The sequence below is a fragment of the Mastomys coucha genome, unplaced genomic scaffold (genome assembly GCF_008632895.1).
Source record: "Mastomys coucha isolate ucsf_1 unplaced genomic scaffold, UCSF_Mcou_1 pScaffold11, whole genome shotgun sequence".
Classification (NCBI taxonomy): domain Eukaryota; kingdom Metazoa; phylum Chordata; class Mammalia; order Rodentia; family Muridae; genus Mastomys; species Mastomys coucha.
This window is the reverse complement of record NW_022196893.1, coordinates 11,927,976-11,942,303: the sequence shown is the minus strand read 5'-3', so window position 1 is coordinate 11,942,303 and position 14,328 is coordinate 11,927,976. Positions and strand designations below refer to the sequence as shown.

General features: G+C 42.0%; 1 protein-coding gene and 1 non-coding gene across 2 annotated transcripts in view; one reads left to right on the top strand and one right to left on the bottom strand.

Annotated features, from left to right (window-relative positions):
• The window catches only part of Mrtfa (myocardin related transcription factor A), a 194,587-nt gene that overhangs the window by 32,966 nt on the left and 147,293 nt on the right, over positions 1-14,328 (top strand). The gene's annotated exons all lie outside the window — the stretch shown is intronic.
• Positions 94-222, bottom strand: LOC116083173. Its single transcript, XR_004115627.1, has one exon. It is a non-coding gene; the product is annotated as a small nucleolar RNA SNORA27 (small nucleolar RNA).

Sequence of the window (14,328 nt, the reverse complement as noted above, 5' to 3'; positions counted from 1 at the left end):
CAAGACAGGGTTTCTCTGTATTGCCCTTGTTGTCCTGGAACTCGCTCTGTAGACCAGGCTGGTTTCTTTTGTTTTTTTTCTTTTTTTTTACATCAATGTTTCCCCTGACAGGTTACAAGACAAACACTTAAGTTTGCCTGAGTTTTAAAAGGTTATTTCCTTTGCCCCACTTGAATGGCCAATTAAGACATTAAGTCCAATTGGCAAAGTGAAAGGGGGTGAGGCTGGTTTCAAACATAGAAATCTGCCTGCCTCTACCTCCCAAGTGCTGGGATTAAAAGCGTGCACCACCACCGCCTGGCTTCACAGAGCTTTCTTGTAGCCAAATACATTTGTTCATCCTCATTCTCTCCTTCACTCCTTCCTTTCCTCTCCCTGTCCCTCCACCTTTTCCTCTCCCTCTCCACCAACTTCTGTGTAAACATAAGAGTCTTGGAGCTGGATAAATGGCTCAGTAGTTTAGAGTTCATTTCTCAGAACCTGCATGAGGCAGTTTACAGCTGCCTGAGCCCAGCTCCAGGGGATCTGATCTCTCCTGGCTGTTGGTACTCATACACAGTGGCATATACTTGTACAGACAGTCCTCACCATGTTGTCCAGGCTGAACTCAAATTTTCTATCCTTTTGCCTCAGTTCTAAAGAGCTAGGCTTATAGGTGTGTGTGTCATGCCAGATCATAATCATCTTGAGTCATTCATTAACTGTTATCTGATGCCTACCATGTTCCAGGCATTGTTGACAGTTGAATAACAACTTATTGTAAATTTTTTTTTTTTGGTTTTTTTTTTTTTTTTTTGGTTTTTTCGAGACAGGGTTTCTCTGTGTAGCCCTGGCTGTCCTGGAACTCACTCTGTAGACTAGGCTGGCCTTGGACTCAGAAATCCGCCTGCCTCTGCCTCCCAAGTGCTGGGATTTAAAGGCGTGCGCAACCACCTCCCAGCTTATTGTAGATTTTTAAAAAAAGATTTACTTTATGTGTATGAGTACACTGTAGCTGTCTTCAGACACACCAGAAGAGCGCATCAGATTCCTTTTATAGGTGGTTGTAAGCCACCATGTGGTTGCTGGGAATTGAACTCAGTACCTCTGGAAGTGCTCAGTACCACTGAGCCATCTCTTTAGCCCTTATTGTAGATTTTTATTTATTCTTTTATAACATTTTTTTTAAATATTTATTTGGGTGTACGTGTGAGGACACATTTGTGGAGGTGAGAGAACAGTTTGTGGGAATTTTCTTGTTCTACTATGTGTGTTAGAGGAATCAAACTTTGGTTGTCAGGTTTGGTGACAAGTACCTTTACCCACTTAGCCATCTTGCCAGCCCATACTGTGGGTTTTAATAAAAATATTTATATTATTGTCTAGGAATATGTATTATTCCTAGATATGAGACAAGTAATGTATTTATCTGTGAACTCTGATTAAATACAGATGGAAAGGGCTGTTGTCAAGCTTTGGTCATTCAGGGCCTAGACTATTGTCTTTATGGATCTAAAAGAGCACTGAACTCAAAACCTGGAGGTGGTGTAGTGGGGCACGAATCAGGGTAGGAGTGAATGAGAGTAAATATGAACTAGCTTTAGATAATCAGAAGAAAACAGTATTATTGACAACTCTGAAAAGACTTGAGGTACCAGAAGTACTCTGAGCAGATGGCTCCTTTACTAGAAGTTGGAATAAATTCATTTAGCTGGCATTGTCCAGTTATAAATAGATCTGCATTGTTTTTTTTTTTTGGTTTTTGGTTTTCGAGACAGGGTTTCTCTGTGTAGCCCTGGCTGTCCTGGAACTCACTCTGTAGACCAGGCTGTCCTCGAACTCAGAAATCCGCCTGTCTCAGCCTCCCAAGTGCTGGGATTAAAGGCGTGCGCCACCACCGCCCGGCGATCTGCATTGTTTTTAAGAAGGAAAAAAAACATTTTATTTGAGAAAATCTGCAAGCTGGTGTGGTGGCATACTCCTGTAATAGCAACACTTAAAAGGTTGAGACAGGAGGATTTTGAGTTTGAGGTCAGCCTGGGATTATATAGGGAGACCCTGTCTCAATAACAAAGGAAGGATGTAAAGGAGGGAGTGATAGAGGAAGAAGAGAGAGGCGTAAGAAAGGACAAGAATGGAAGAGAAAGGAGTACAGTATGGTAATTCATGGCCGGAAAGAAGCAGCTTTTGGAAGGAGACAGACATCTTGGCTCACGGTTCTAGCCCATCATAGGGAACTGTAACTGCGGGCTTTTCCACCCACATCCAAGGTCCCAGAATAATAACTCTGAGACCGAATTAATTATGAATGAATACCTAGGCCAGAAGCTTTGGCTGGTTCCCACTAGCTCGTATCTCAGTTAGCCCATTTAGACTGTTGTAAGTCCTGCCACCTAGGTAGTGACCTCCCCTCAGATTCATGCCACTGGCTTCCTCAGAGTTCAGGGCGTCTGACTCTCCCAGAATTCCTCTCTGTACTGGAACTTCCATCTCCCTACTTCCTGCCTAAGTTAATGGGCCAACAACATTTTATTGACAGATGATGTTTCCATATACCTTCCTTTCATATAGAAGAGATTCTATACGGAGCAGCTCATGGCAGCAAGAGAGTATGGTATTCATAACGTAATGTGCCAAGAGTGGAGTGAGCTTCAGGGAAGGGTCTGTCCCTAGTGATCACTTCTGCTTGCTGGACCCTGTTTTCTAAAGATCCCAGCTTCCTGAAACAATGTACCAGCTGTGGGCCAAGTCATCTCACAGCTCAGGCTCTAGTCTGGGCCTGGGGGTGCTTGCCTTTCATTCCAGCACTCAGGAGGCAGAGACAGTTTGATCTTTCCAGGCCAGTTGAGGCTACATAGTAAGGCTCTGCCTCCAAAACAAGAGCCCCAGGGCCAGCTTTGGCTGGCCCTCTCTCTAAAACAAAACCTACTGGCCTTGTAATGTGCTGTGAGCCCGTTTTTTTCTGTTATAAAGAACTCTCCTCCGCATGCTCATTCCCCAAATGGAGATGAATGGGTTGGGTACCTTAGGCCCAGAGGCTTTAGTTAGAAAAGTTTGACCAGTCCTCTCTTGGTCGTCATTTTTCTAAGGCTGATGAAAATAAGAGAAGAACTTTGCTTACATTACTGCTCACATAAAAATAGCGTTCACTTCATTATGAAGTGAAGTAGACTGGGTTCTGAAGAAGCTTAGTCAGTAGGTGACTAAAACAACCTTTACACAAGATGGTCTCATGGTCAAAACAGTTCCAAAATACATTCCTTGACAACTTTCAACTAAAATCCAGGATCTCATCTCGAGATTAGTGTGAGAAATCTACCATTAGCTTGTATCTCGTTTCTATTCAGCTGGTTTTGTCAAAGTACATATAACACTTTTTGGAACAGACCTTTTCAATCATAGTTTCCAATGAAATCCTGTTATTCTTAGTCATTCTCCTCTGTGTCCTTTTCCTGTGAATAAAAGATCGAGCTCATACCTTTCCACAAGATCTGGAGAGTATTTTAAGCTTGGCATGTTGAGACCTGGCGGGCTTGATTAATATGTGGATAGACCAGCACATTAGAACATTTTTAAAGTTCCAGGCCACAAACTGTGTTTTAAATGAACATTGGCATGTATAAAATTAATAATAAGCAGTGAGCAGCACAGACATTCAAATGCCTTTTGCACTGGGTGACTGACTTTCCTGAGGCTCTGTGCTGGCACTGTGTTTGCTTCAAGCAGTGCCAAAAGCAGGGCAAGAGGGGGGTTGCTCCTTTGCACTCTGCTGCCCTCTGCCTTCAGCAGGCAAAAGGCTACTCTCTAGGGACTCAAACTTGGCCATTTGGAAAGTTTCTGAAAATCAACTGGATTGGCCTACTTTATTTCTAAATGTGACTCCCACAGCTCCTGACAAAAGCCACATGCAAGGCTGGGAAAGGACCCTACCTCAACAGGTAACCCACCCATCACTTAGCATCCTGCCACATGCTGGCTCGGTTGGCACGTGGGAAGGTGAGTTTGGTTGTCTAGCAAAAAGTAACAAGTTTGCCAGAGTTGGTAGTCTCTGTGTGTCACCTGGGAGGTACAGGGAAAAACAGGTGTTCAAGACCAGGCTCAACTACATAGCAAGAGTGAGGTCAGCCTGGCCTACGTAAAACCCTTCTCAACAAACCAATAACACAAAATGAAAGAAAACAGAAAAACTATTCAATGTTTTAGTGATCTAGTGTTTTAGTGTAACCTTTGTGCCTGACTGTTGACTTGATAATGTAGCAGTCATATCCATAAAAATATAGATGTGCATTGTATTTTGACTCAGAATTGTTTAAATGTACCAAGAAAGTAAATTCTAGTGTAATCCATTTTGTAAATTTGGCCCAGTTGGGCCTTTAGTCAACAAGTAGTGAACACCAGGTATGTGCCAGGCCCTGCTAAGTGTGGAGGCAACATAGGTGTTTAAGGATGATTTCTGATAGAGCAGGGGTCAGAACTGTGGGAGTATGCAGTGAAGGGGGGGGACGCGTTCACGTGCAGATTAACTCTAGGGAATTGCAATGTTTTAAAAAACTCATTTCACTTGAATCTGAGGCAATACAAATGTTAGTTGAATGTGGTGGCACACACCTTTAATTCCTTTACTCTGAATAGTCAGAATGACCTCTATGAGTTCGAGGCCAGTCTGGTCTACCTATCAAATTCCTGGACAGCCTGGCCTTGAGTTTTTAACTGAGTAATGGTACAGAGAGGCTTTTCCTTCTGGTGGGGCTTCTGTGTCTGTGACCATTTCTTGTCATTTAGTCTCATGTGGCTGATGGTCTCTGAGCGCATAGAGCAGGCAGTGTGTTCTCTTCACCCCCTGTGTGCTGCGCCACCCATTATAGCAACTCCAGAAATACACAGTGGGCAGATGAGTATGGAATCTTTCTAGATGCCAGCCACTGAAGTATCCCAGCTGTAATGGGGGTGGGGAGAGGGATGCACACAGGTCCTTAAAGGCAAGGTTCAACTCCCTTCCAAGAGTAATTTTCAGTGGTATAGGACCAGAGTTACCTCACAGGCAGGGCTCTTATGGTGCTTAAATAAGTAAGTGCTGTACTGTTGACCCTGGCATTAACCTCACCTGAGTGCAGCTACAGACAGCTCAGCCACTGTGTGTTACATAGAGGACTGCAAGAGTTAACTCCACCTGAGTGTAGACAGACAGCTCAGCCACTGTGTGTTATGTTGAGGACTGGAAGGACTTAAGCAACTGTGGAAATGCCCTTTGAGTTGGAAGCATTGCTTCTACTGCATGGATTTCTATTTTTCTGTTTGTGTTTTAGCAATTGCAGGCTGTGATTGGTATGGAATTGAATTTCTGTGGGAATTTTGAGCAGGGTAGGCCCCATGTTGATTTACTCTTCCCTGCCTTCCTAGCTGGTATGTGTGTTGGTGTTTTCAGTTAGATTTAGGTGGGATAGGTTAGATTTGCAGTTTAGGGAGATGCTATTTTGCAGTTTTATTGAGACCCAGTGAAGATCATGGTTTGTTCAGTGTTGTGTGCTGCATCCAGTGACTCGGCACTGGGTAGGTCAATGTGGTGGCACACACCTTTAATCTCAGCATTTGGGAGTCTGAGACCCACCTGGTTTCTATAGTGGGTTCCAGGAGGGCTACAGAGAGAGACCCTGTCTCAAAACAAAAAAGGCTTGAATTGTAAGAAACAGGACAAATGATTTAGAAGTTTAGTGGTCGTAGAGCAGACTGAGAGCAGAAGCTTTTGTATTGGATTCATCTTATAAACCAATTGAGGTAGGAGTAACAAAGAATAGTCATGCTAAAAATGTGAACACTATATTAAACTGAACAGAGAGAGGGCTGAATACTTGCCAGGCTTGCAATGACAACTGTAGATGCTGATACGGGTGACAGGCTCTATCCATCTATCTGTAACCACCAGAGTTTGATCTGCCATAGCATGCTCATGTTCCAGCATAGTCTCTGAGACTTTAACAGTAAGTACCACATATGACTTTGACTCATATCATTGTACGTCAGGTGCTCACAATGAGTTACAGACAACAGCTTCATGTGGGTCCCCAACCCTTGGAATAGAATAGGCTTTTGTTATTCTTGTTTTGTTTTGTGACAGGATCTTACTACATAGCTCTGACTGGCCTAAACGCTACATAGATCATGCTGATCTTGAACTCACAGAGATCCACCTGCCTATACCTCCCAAGTTCTGTGATTAAAGATGTATGCCACCATGCCTGGTATAGCATATGTTTTTAAAACATTATTTTTGAGTATGTGTATTGTGTATGTGTGCATGTGTGTGTTTCTGTCTATCTGTACATGTCCATATTGCTACTGTGTGCTTGTGCAGGCCAGAGGGCAATCATAGGTGTTGGTCCTTGATTTCTGAGTCAGAATCTCTCATTGTTTGCTGCTGTGCTTTGTAGCCTAAAGTACCTGGCCCTTGAGAGGTTGGTGGGTGGAAGAGTGGATTTTCCTGCGTGTACCTCTATCTCACTGGAATCCAGGGCTTGCAGGCATTCACAACTACACCTAGATTTTTTTCAACATGGATTCTGAGGTCATCAGGCTGGTGTGACAGTATTCTTACTTACTGAGCCATGAGCCATCATTCTAGCTCCTAGTGTAGTCCTTTTTATACTGTGGTGTTTGTGTAGGGGTGCCCCCACACGTGCAAACCATGTCCATGTGTACAGAACATAGCACAACTTGTGGGTATTGTTTCTCTCTTTCCAACATGTAGATCCCTGGGATAGAACTCAGTTCGTTAGATGTTGCAGCAAGCACCTTTACCTGTTGAGCCATCGTGCTGGCTCCCTATTTTAGGGTTAAAATATGTTTTTGCCTCCAACCCTCCAGAGTTGGTGTTGAACCCAAGGCCTGCATTATACGAGGCAAGTATCCTATCACTGAGCCACTGAGCTGGCTTTCTCAGTTACACTAAACAGGAACCTTTAGTCCTGCTACAAGGAAGAGTTGTTGAGGTGCTTTCTGTAGCAGGAGGAGCATGCTCTTAGATTAGGAAGAGGAAGAGAGAGGAAAAGGGAGATTAAAATTTAACTTCATTGCCAGGTACCTGCTGGTCTGAATTTGACTGGTTGGTCACTCAGAAAATTGCCTTCTTTGTATTGTCCTGCATTTTTATCAGGGTGACAATAGTTGGCAACTACTTTATGGAACTACTGTAAGGATTAGTGGAAGAGAAAGTGAGATTCGTTGAGAGTTAAACAGGGCCCTGCTAACTTTCAGGAATTCTGTTGAATTTTGTCAGGTTAATTGACAATGTAGTGTCTTAGATGTAGGTGGATGCTGCTGCCTGAAATCCAGTGTGTCATACTGTTTTAGATGTAGCCATGCAGGTGAAGCAAGTCTCTGTTGGTTTATGTACCAGCACATTGTTTATAGAAAGAAAAATTCCCACATGAGCTACATTTTTAAAAATTTTGTTTTTAATCTTCTAATCTTGCAACTGATTTAGCCAAAGGCAGGGAGGAGCCTAAGAGGTTTGAAATTAGAGACACTGTGAGGTTTTGGGAACTCTTGACCTAGGGTATGCTGAAGTTGATGCGGAGGAGGCCAGAGTAGGTTCATGTTTTCAGAACTCAAATTGAGTGTGAATTGGGGTTGTATTAGGTGTGGCTTGCTTCATGTCTGTTTCTGTCTGCAAATGGAGTTAGTAAAGTGTAAGACCTCTGTTTTGAGAAACTTCAGCAAAAGTCCCTGAACCAATGCAAATTTATTTTCTCCAAAAATACCAACAAAAATTTCCCCATTTGGCTTTTTAGATGCGCTGAGGGAATTAACTGTTGTCCTTACACTTGCAAATAAATGAACATTCTCTCAAAGTAATTATAATTGATTTAACACCCCTAAGTTTTCTCTGGGAAACCCTTGCTTTGTGTCCTTCAGCCACAGGCTTATGTGGGATCAGCATAGTTAATTTCTCTTCTTTGTTACACGGTATCAGCTTCAGTGTTCTTCTGCGGCTCCATAGGTAAGATTTCTGACTTGTCTTTCTGCCAGTAGAATGGTGAGCATTCATTGTAGTTTGAACAAGGTCTACAGAGAATTATCTAGAGACATCAGCCACTTTGTGTCCTTTCAGGAGCTGGAATGGACGCGTTTAATATTTTTTATCTTATGAAAGTTTCGTCGTTAGTTTTCTGTCTGCTGAATGAAACTGTGTGTGTTCCCTTCTGGCTAATTCCCTCTTGCAGGTTAATCAGAGAAATAATCAGTAATTCTTCCTTCTTGTTTTGACTAGCAAATACCTCGAACAGCATTATTGAGTTTTTACTTTGTAATTTGCCTGATTGGAGTGTGCCATTCAGTGATGCTTAGTAATTTATGCATTTATGCAACTGTCATCACACATATCAGTGCTGGGACCTGGGTGGGACACAGTGTCGGACGAAGGCTAAAGACTGATGGATGATCTCTGGCCTTAGAATCTTACTATTTGTGTTTTAATAAGCACTAGTTTCCTTTCTTTTACTATTTTGTGCTTTAGTAAGTGTTGGTTTCTTTCTCTGTAACTCTTACTATTTTGTGCTAATAAGTGCTGCTTTCTTTTTCTTCTCTATCTGTTCAAGGACCTCTTGAGCTTGGAGAGGCTTGTAACTCATTAACTCTTTGTGAACCAGAGAGCAAAGAAAGAAAAAGAATTAAAATGTTTTACACGGGCAGTATGCACAGACACACACTCATACATATACACATACTTTGGTCAGGTCCAATCTCTCTCTTCTTTTTTCTTTTTCTTTTTCTTTTCTTTTTCCTTTTTCTTTTTTCTTTTTGGTTTTTCGAGACAGACTTTCTCTGTACACATATATATGTTTCTCATATATATATATATATATATATATATGTTTGATGAATGGGGCTGAGCCCCAAATGCCACTTTATTCTTTATTCCTCTGGCCTTCTTATACCTTCTTAGACAAAAGTTCTTTAGAAAATTACCTCATAGATAAAATGTTACACAAAAGGGGAATTACAGAAGGATGTTGATATTAAGTTCAAAGGAGTGATTTATTCTGTAAACTCATTATAAGTTCAAAGCAACAGTTTCACTTGGCCTGGCTTTATCATAGTGCACACCTGTGGCTTCATCCTTGAATCTGACCTAGAATGAATGTTTTTCCTTAATTACAAATTTGTCCCAAGCTTATTTCTCCTTCTAGTATAATTGTGAAAACTCACTGTATTCCTTATTATGCAGCCTTTACTTGCTAATCTATGACGAGTGAGCACATTCTATTTTTGATTCTAACTTTATTATATCTTTCTGGCAAAGCAACTAAAACCATCTCTCTCTCTCTCTTTTTTTTTCTCCAAGATGGTTTCTCTGTATAGCCCTGGCTGTCCTGGAACTCACTCTGTAGACCAGGCTGGCCTCGAACTCAGAAATCTGCCTGCCTCTGCCTCCCAAGTGCTGGGATTAAAGGCATGCACCACCTCTGCCCGGCTAAAACCATCTCTTAAAACTTTCTTCCTAAGATTATTTGAATCAAATCAGGAATTTTATAAAATCATTATCAGGAATTATGAAATCATCAATTTGTCTACAGCATTGGTACATAATAGTATATCTTCATTGATCTGCAGAAAATCTGCCCAATAGGGTGGTCTAAATGCCCAGGAATCATTAGACTATGTAATAAGGACAGGAAAGGCATATCAGTAGCAAGAAGCAATCCTGGGACACAAATCTTTGAAACTGCTGCAATTCAGAGTTGGCCCACTGAAGCCCTGCAAAGCTACAGGCCATCTCCAGAAAACTCACTTGCAAGCCTTTAGCCTTCCCAAGATGGCTGCTGACATCAGCTTCTGAGCACTTTGTTTTTGAGATAGGGTTTCATATAGATCAGGCTGTCCAGGATCTCTTTGTAGCTGAGGAAGACCATGAATTCCTGATCTTCCTGTCTCTAGCTCCCTGTGCTGGGATCACAGGTGGGTATACCACCACATTTGCTTTTGTAAACACTTTTCTTTATTTTTTATTATTATTATTTTTAAAATTGAGACATTGTTTCTCTGTATAACAACCTCGAGCCGTCCTGAAACTCTCTTTGTAGACCAGGCTGGTCTCAAACTTAAGGAGCTCTGTTGGCCTCGAATTTACAGAGATCTGCTGCTGCTTCTGTAGTACTGGGATTAAAGGCATTTGCCACCAAGCTCTTTTGTAAACCTTTTCTTTACACTTTACTGTTTTTTAAAAAACATATGCATATGAGCTTGGGTGCCCACTGATGCCAGAAGAGGCATCAGATCCCCTGGAACTGGAGTTACAGGAGTGTGTGAGCCACCATGTGTTGCTGGAATTGAACTCAGGTCCTTACTGTTGTTATCACCACCACCAGTTATTATTTTACTTACTTTTGAGGTAAGATCTTCTCACGAAGAAGCTGAGATGACTTTGCTCTTGTGAGAGTGCTGGGCTCACAGGCATGCTATCAGTTCTACCTTATGCAATGCTGGGGATTGAACCTAGAACCCTAATGTTGGAAAGGCACTCTATGAAATGAGCTGTGTCTCCAGCCCCACCTAAGTTTTTTAAAGGTGCATGATGCAGTCTCTTCATTTACTTAAGTTCCTACCTATCTGATTTACTCCCTCCCAATATATAACCTATAAGGTGATACTATTTGATACATTTTGATATCTTTTGTGTACAAGGTCCCTGTAGTTGTCAGAGTAGAATGATTGAATTTTCTCTGAGAGTGTTGGGATGCATGCCTAGTTTTCCTTTGGGGTCATAGAATTTTGCTGATAATCTTTGCAAATTTCTCTTCACTAGAATATTAACATTTCTGTACCTTTTAGACAAACTCCTTTTTAACTTTAAAATCTTTGTTTTATGTGTGCCCTGAAGCATTACAGCTCTTAGTAGGAGCCCAGACATCTTTGAACTTAAACTCTAGTGTAGAAGTTTCTTAATCTCTTAAAGCCTCAGTATTTTCTTCTAAGTGGAAAGTAGCAGAACCTAATGTGCTTACTCCAAAAGTCAAACAGGTATCTTGAAAGTTACCTTAAATGGCTAAAACTTACCACATAATACTTAGTGATTTTTCCCTTAAATCTGTGTGCCCTATTATCCATGCATACATATATAGAAATGTACTTGGAGTCTTTGCTCAAGGAAATTATTTTTGACATTTCTTTTCTGATCATCTCTGGGAGACTTGATAAAGTCAAATGTTATGAAGTTTGTCTTTCTAATATGTGTGATCCATTAGCTTTTGTCACAAGAGTAGTTAGTCATTGTTGTGTGAAAAGTTAAAAAATCGGCACCATCCTGCCCTAAACTCAGCTACTCTCTGCCTGGTGGTCTTGCTGTCTCTTGGCTAGCCCCAGGTGGCAGTCTTCCCTTCTCAGCCTGCCTCAGAGTTGCCCATACCTTCTAAACCATCCACCCACTGTGGTTGGCGGTCACAATTCTCCTTAGCCCAGTAAATCAGAAGCTTATAATTAAAGCTAGAAGCTTATAATTATATCAGTCAGATTTGTATATCAATAAATTCTCAATTTACAAGATACCCAAACAATAATTTCCGAGCCAATTGATAACAATATAAATTGTCCACCTAGATAAGACAAATTGTCCTGTAATTATCCATCCCTTATATGATATTCATAACTAATTGTGGCTCTTTAAAGCCACCCGGAATCTGCATTGTCCTGTTCCTCCTCAATTTTCCTTCTCTCCTTCCTTCTCCTCTGTCCCCATCTCTGAAAAACTTTGTGTCGCCTCCCTTTTCCCTGTCCAATCACAGGCTTCTTGTATTAATATTTAAAGTGATTGGACAGGGAAAATCCTGCTACAAGTCATCACTATGTTGCCACCTCGAGTTGCCGCTGCTCTTGTCTGCATGGCTGTTGCGCCATGCGGCTGCTCACCTACTTCCTGTCTGCATTTACCTACCCCAAGTAGTCCATGTCAGTTCACTGATGCAGTGTGTGCACTCTGTGTCAGGATTCTTTTATTTAACCAATGTAAGGACTAGGCATGTGGCATAGGCCTTTAATCCCAGCATCTGGGTAGCAGAAGCAGTGGGATTTATGTGAGTTCAAGGCTAATCTGATCTACAGAGTGAGTTCCAGCCCAGCCACAGATCCATAGTGTGACCCTGTTTCTAACAAATAACTCAACTTTATTTATTATCTTATTTTTTAATTCTAGGGGGCTAGAGAGATGACTCTGGTTAAGAATGGTTGCTGTTCTCTCAAAGGACCTAGGTTCAGTTCCCAGGGTTCACATGATGGTTCACAAGCATCTATAACTCTAGTTCCAGGGGATCCGGTATCCTTTTCTGGCCTCTGAGGTCACTAGCACACATGTTGTGTACACACACGCACCCTCTTCCCCTCTCTCACACACACATATACACATACATTCTCTCTCTCACTCACTCTCTCTCCCTTACGCGCACGCATATACATAAACACACACTCTTCCCCTCTCTTACACACATATACACACATTCTCTCTCTCTCTCCCTCTCTCTCTTTCTCTCTCTCTCTCTCTCTCACACACACACACACACACACACACACACACACACACACACACACACGCGCGCGCACGTGGCTCTCTCCTGTGATGTGGATTCTAAAGATTAAATTCATGCTCTCAAGCTTGGCAACAGCAAATATCTACTGAGCTATCTTACTGGCCCTATCCCTTTTTTTTTTTTAACTTATTTTTATTTTATATGTGTGGTGATTATAAAAAGGGAAAGAGCTATAAGAATATGTTCTGTTGGGGTGTGGGGTAAGGAGTGCCCCAGCGGGCCCATGCCAAGCCATCCCTTCCCCTTGAGGGACCAGACACACATTGGTATAGTATAGAATAGAATTTTTTTTTAAGATTTATTTATTTTATTTGTATATATGAGTATACACTGTAGTTGTGAACCTTCATCTGGTTGTTGGGAATTGACTTTTTAGGACCTCTGCTCACTCTGATCGCTCCGGTAGACCCCTCTCGCTCTGGCCCAAAGATTTATTTATTACTATAAATAAGTACATTGTAGCTGTCTCAGATCTCATTAAGGGGTGGTTGTGAGCCACCATGTGGTTGCTGGGATTTGAACTCAGGACCTTCAGAAGAGCAGTTGGTGCCCTTACCTGCTGAGCCATCTCACCAGGCCTATAGAATAGAATTTATTCAGGGCATGGGGAGGGGAGTTAAGAGAGTAGTAGAGGCAGAGAAAGGCAGAGAGAAGGAGAAAGGCAGTAGAGAAGTGGAGGCCAGCCATGCCACGTGGAGAGATGGGGGGAAGGGAATAGGGAGAGGGGACAGGAGGTAAGAGAGAGGCAAGAATGTAAGAGAGAGAGGACGGGCCAAGCAGCCCCTTTTATAGTGGGCCAAGCCTTCCTGGCTGTTGTCAGGTAACTGGGGAGGAGCACACCTGGCTGCTGCCAGGAACTGTGGAGGTGAAGTTTAGACAGAATACCAACAATATGTATATGTGTTTTGTCTGCATGTATGTCTGTGCACTATGTATGTGACCCAGGGAGACCAGGAGATGATGTCAGATTCCCTGGAACTTGAGTTACAAGTGGCTGTTAGTCACAGTGTGGGTGCTGGGACTCAATCCCTGGTTCTCTGGAAGAGCAACAAGCACTCTTAACCACTGAGCCATTTCTCCAACTTCACTCCCCATTAAAGCTTTTGTTTTGTTTTGTTTTTTAAGACAGGGTTTCTCTGTGTAGCCTTGGCTGTCCTGGAACTTGCTCTTTAGATCAGGCTGGTCTCAAACTCATAGAGATCCACTTGTCTCTGCCTCCGAAGTGCTGGGATTAAAGGCATAATATGCCACCACTGCCTAACCCATTAAATCTTTTTTAAAAGTAGCTGTAGAGACAAAACTAACAAACTATGCAATTCCACACATGTAACACACAATTTAATGCTACTTGTGAGTTTATAAACATGTACAGCCATCACCGCCATTGAGTTTATAACATTTCAATCATTTCATGATGAACCTGTGCCATTTCCCTTTTGCCCCTCATCCCCCAGATACATCCCTTCCCTACTGTCTGCTTTCGTTTCTGTGTGTTTCCTTGGTGTGAACTTCTGTGTGGTTGGGATCACACGGTAGATAGACTTCACACGCTCTACAGCCTTGCTGTGTGTCTGACTTCAGCTGTAGTTAGTGGCTGTGAGATGTTCATTGTGGTTTTGTTTCATGTTTCCTACTGACTAATGGTGTGGGATCTTCTGGTGTGTTTATTGTCCATTTGTATGCATTCATTTCAAACTTGAGGTGTTTCTCTTTTAATTCTTAAATCTTAAGATTTCCTTATATATGATCTTTTTTTTTTTTTTTTTTTTTTTTT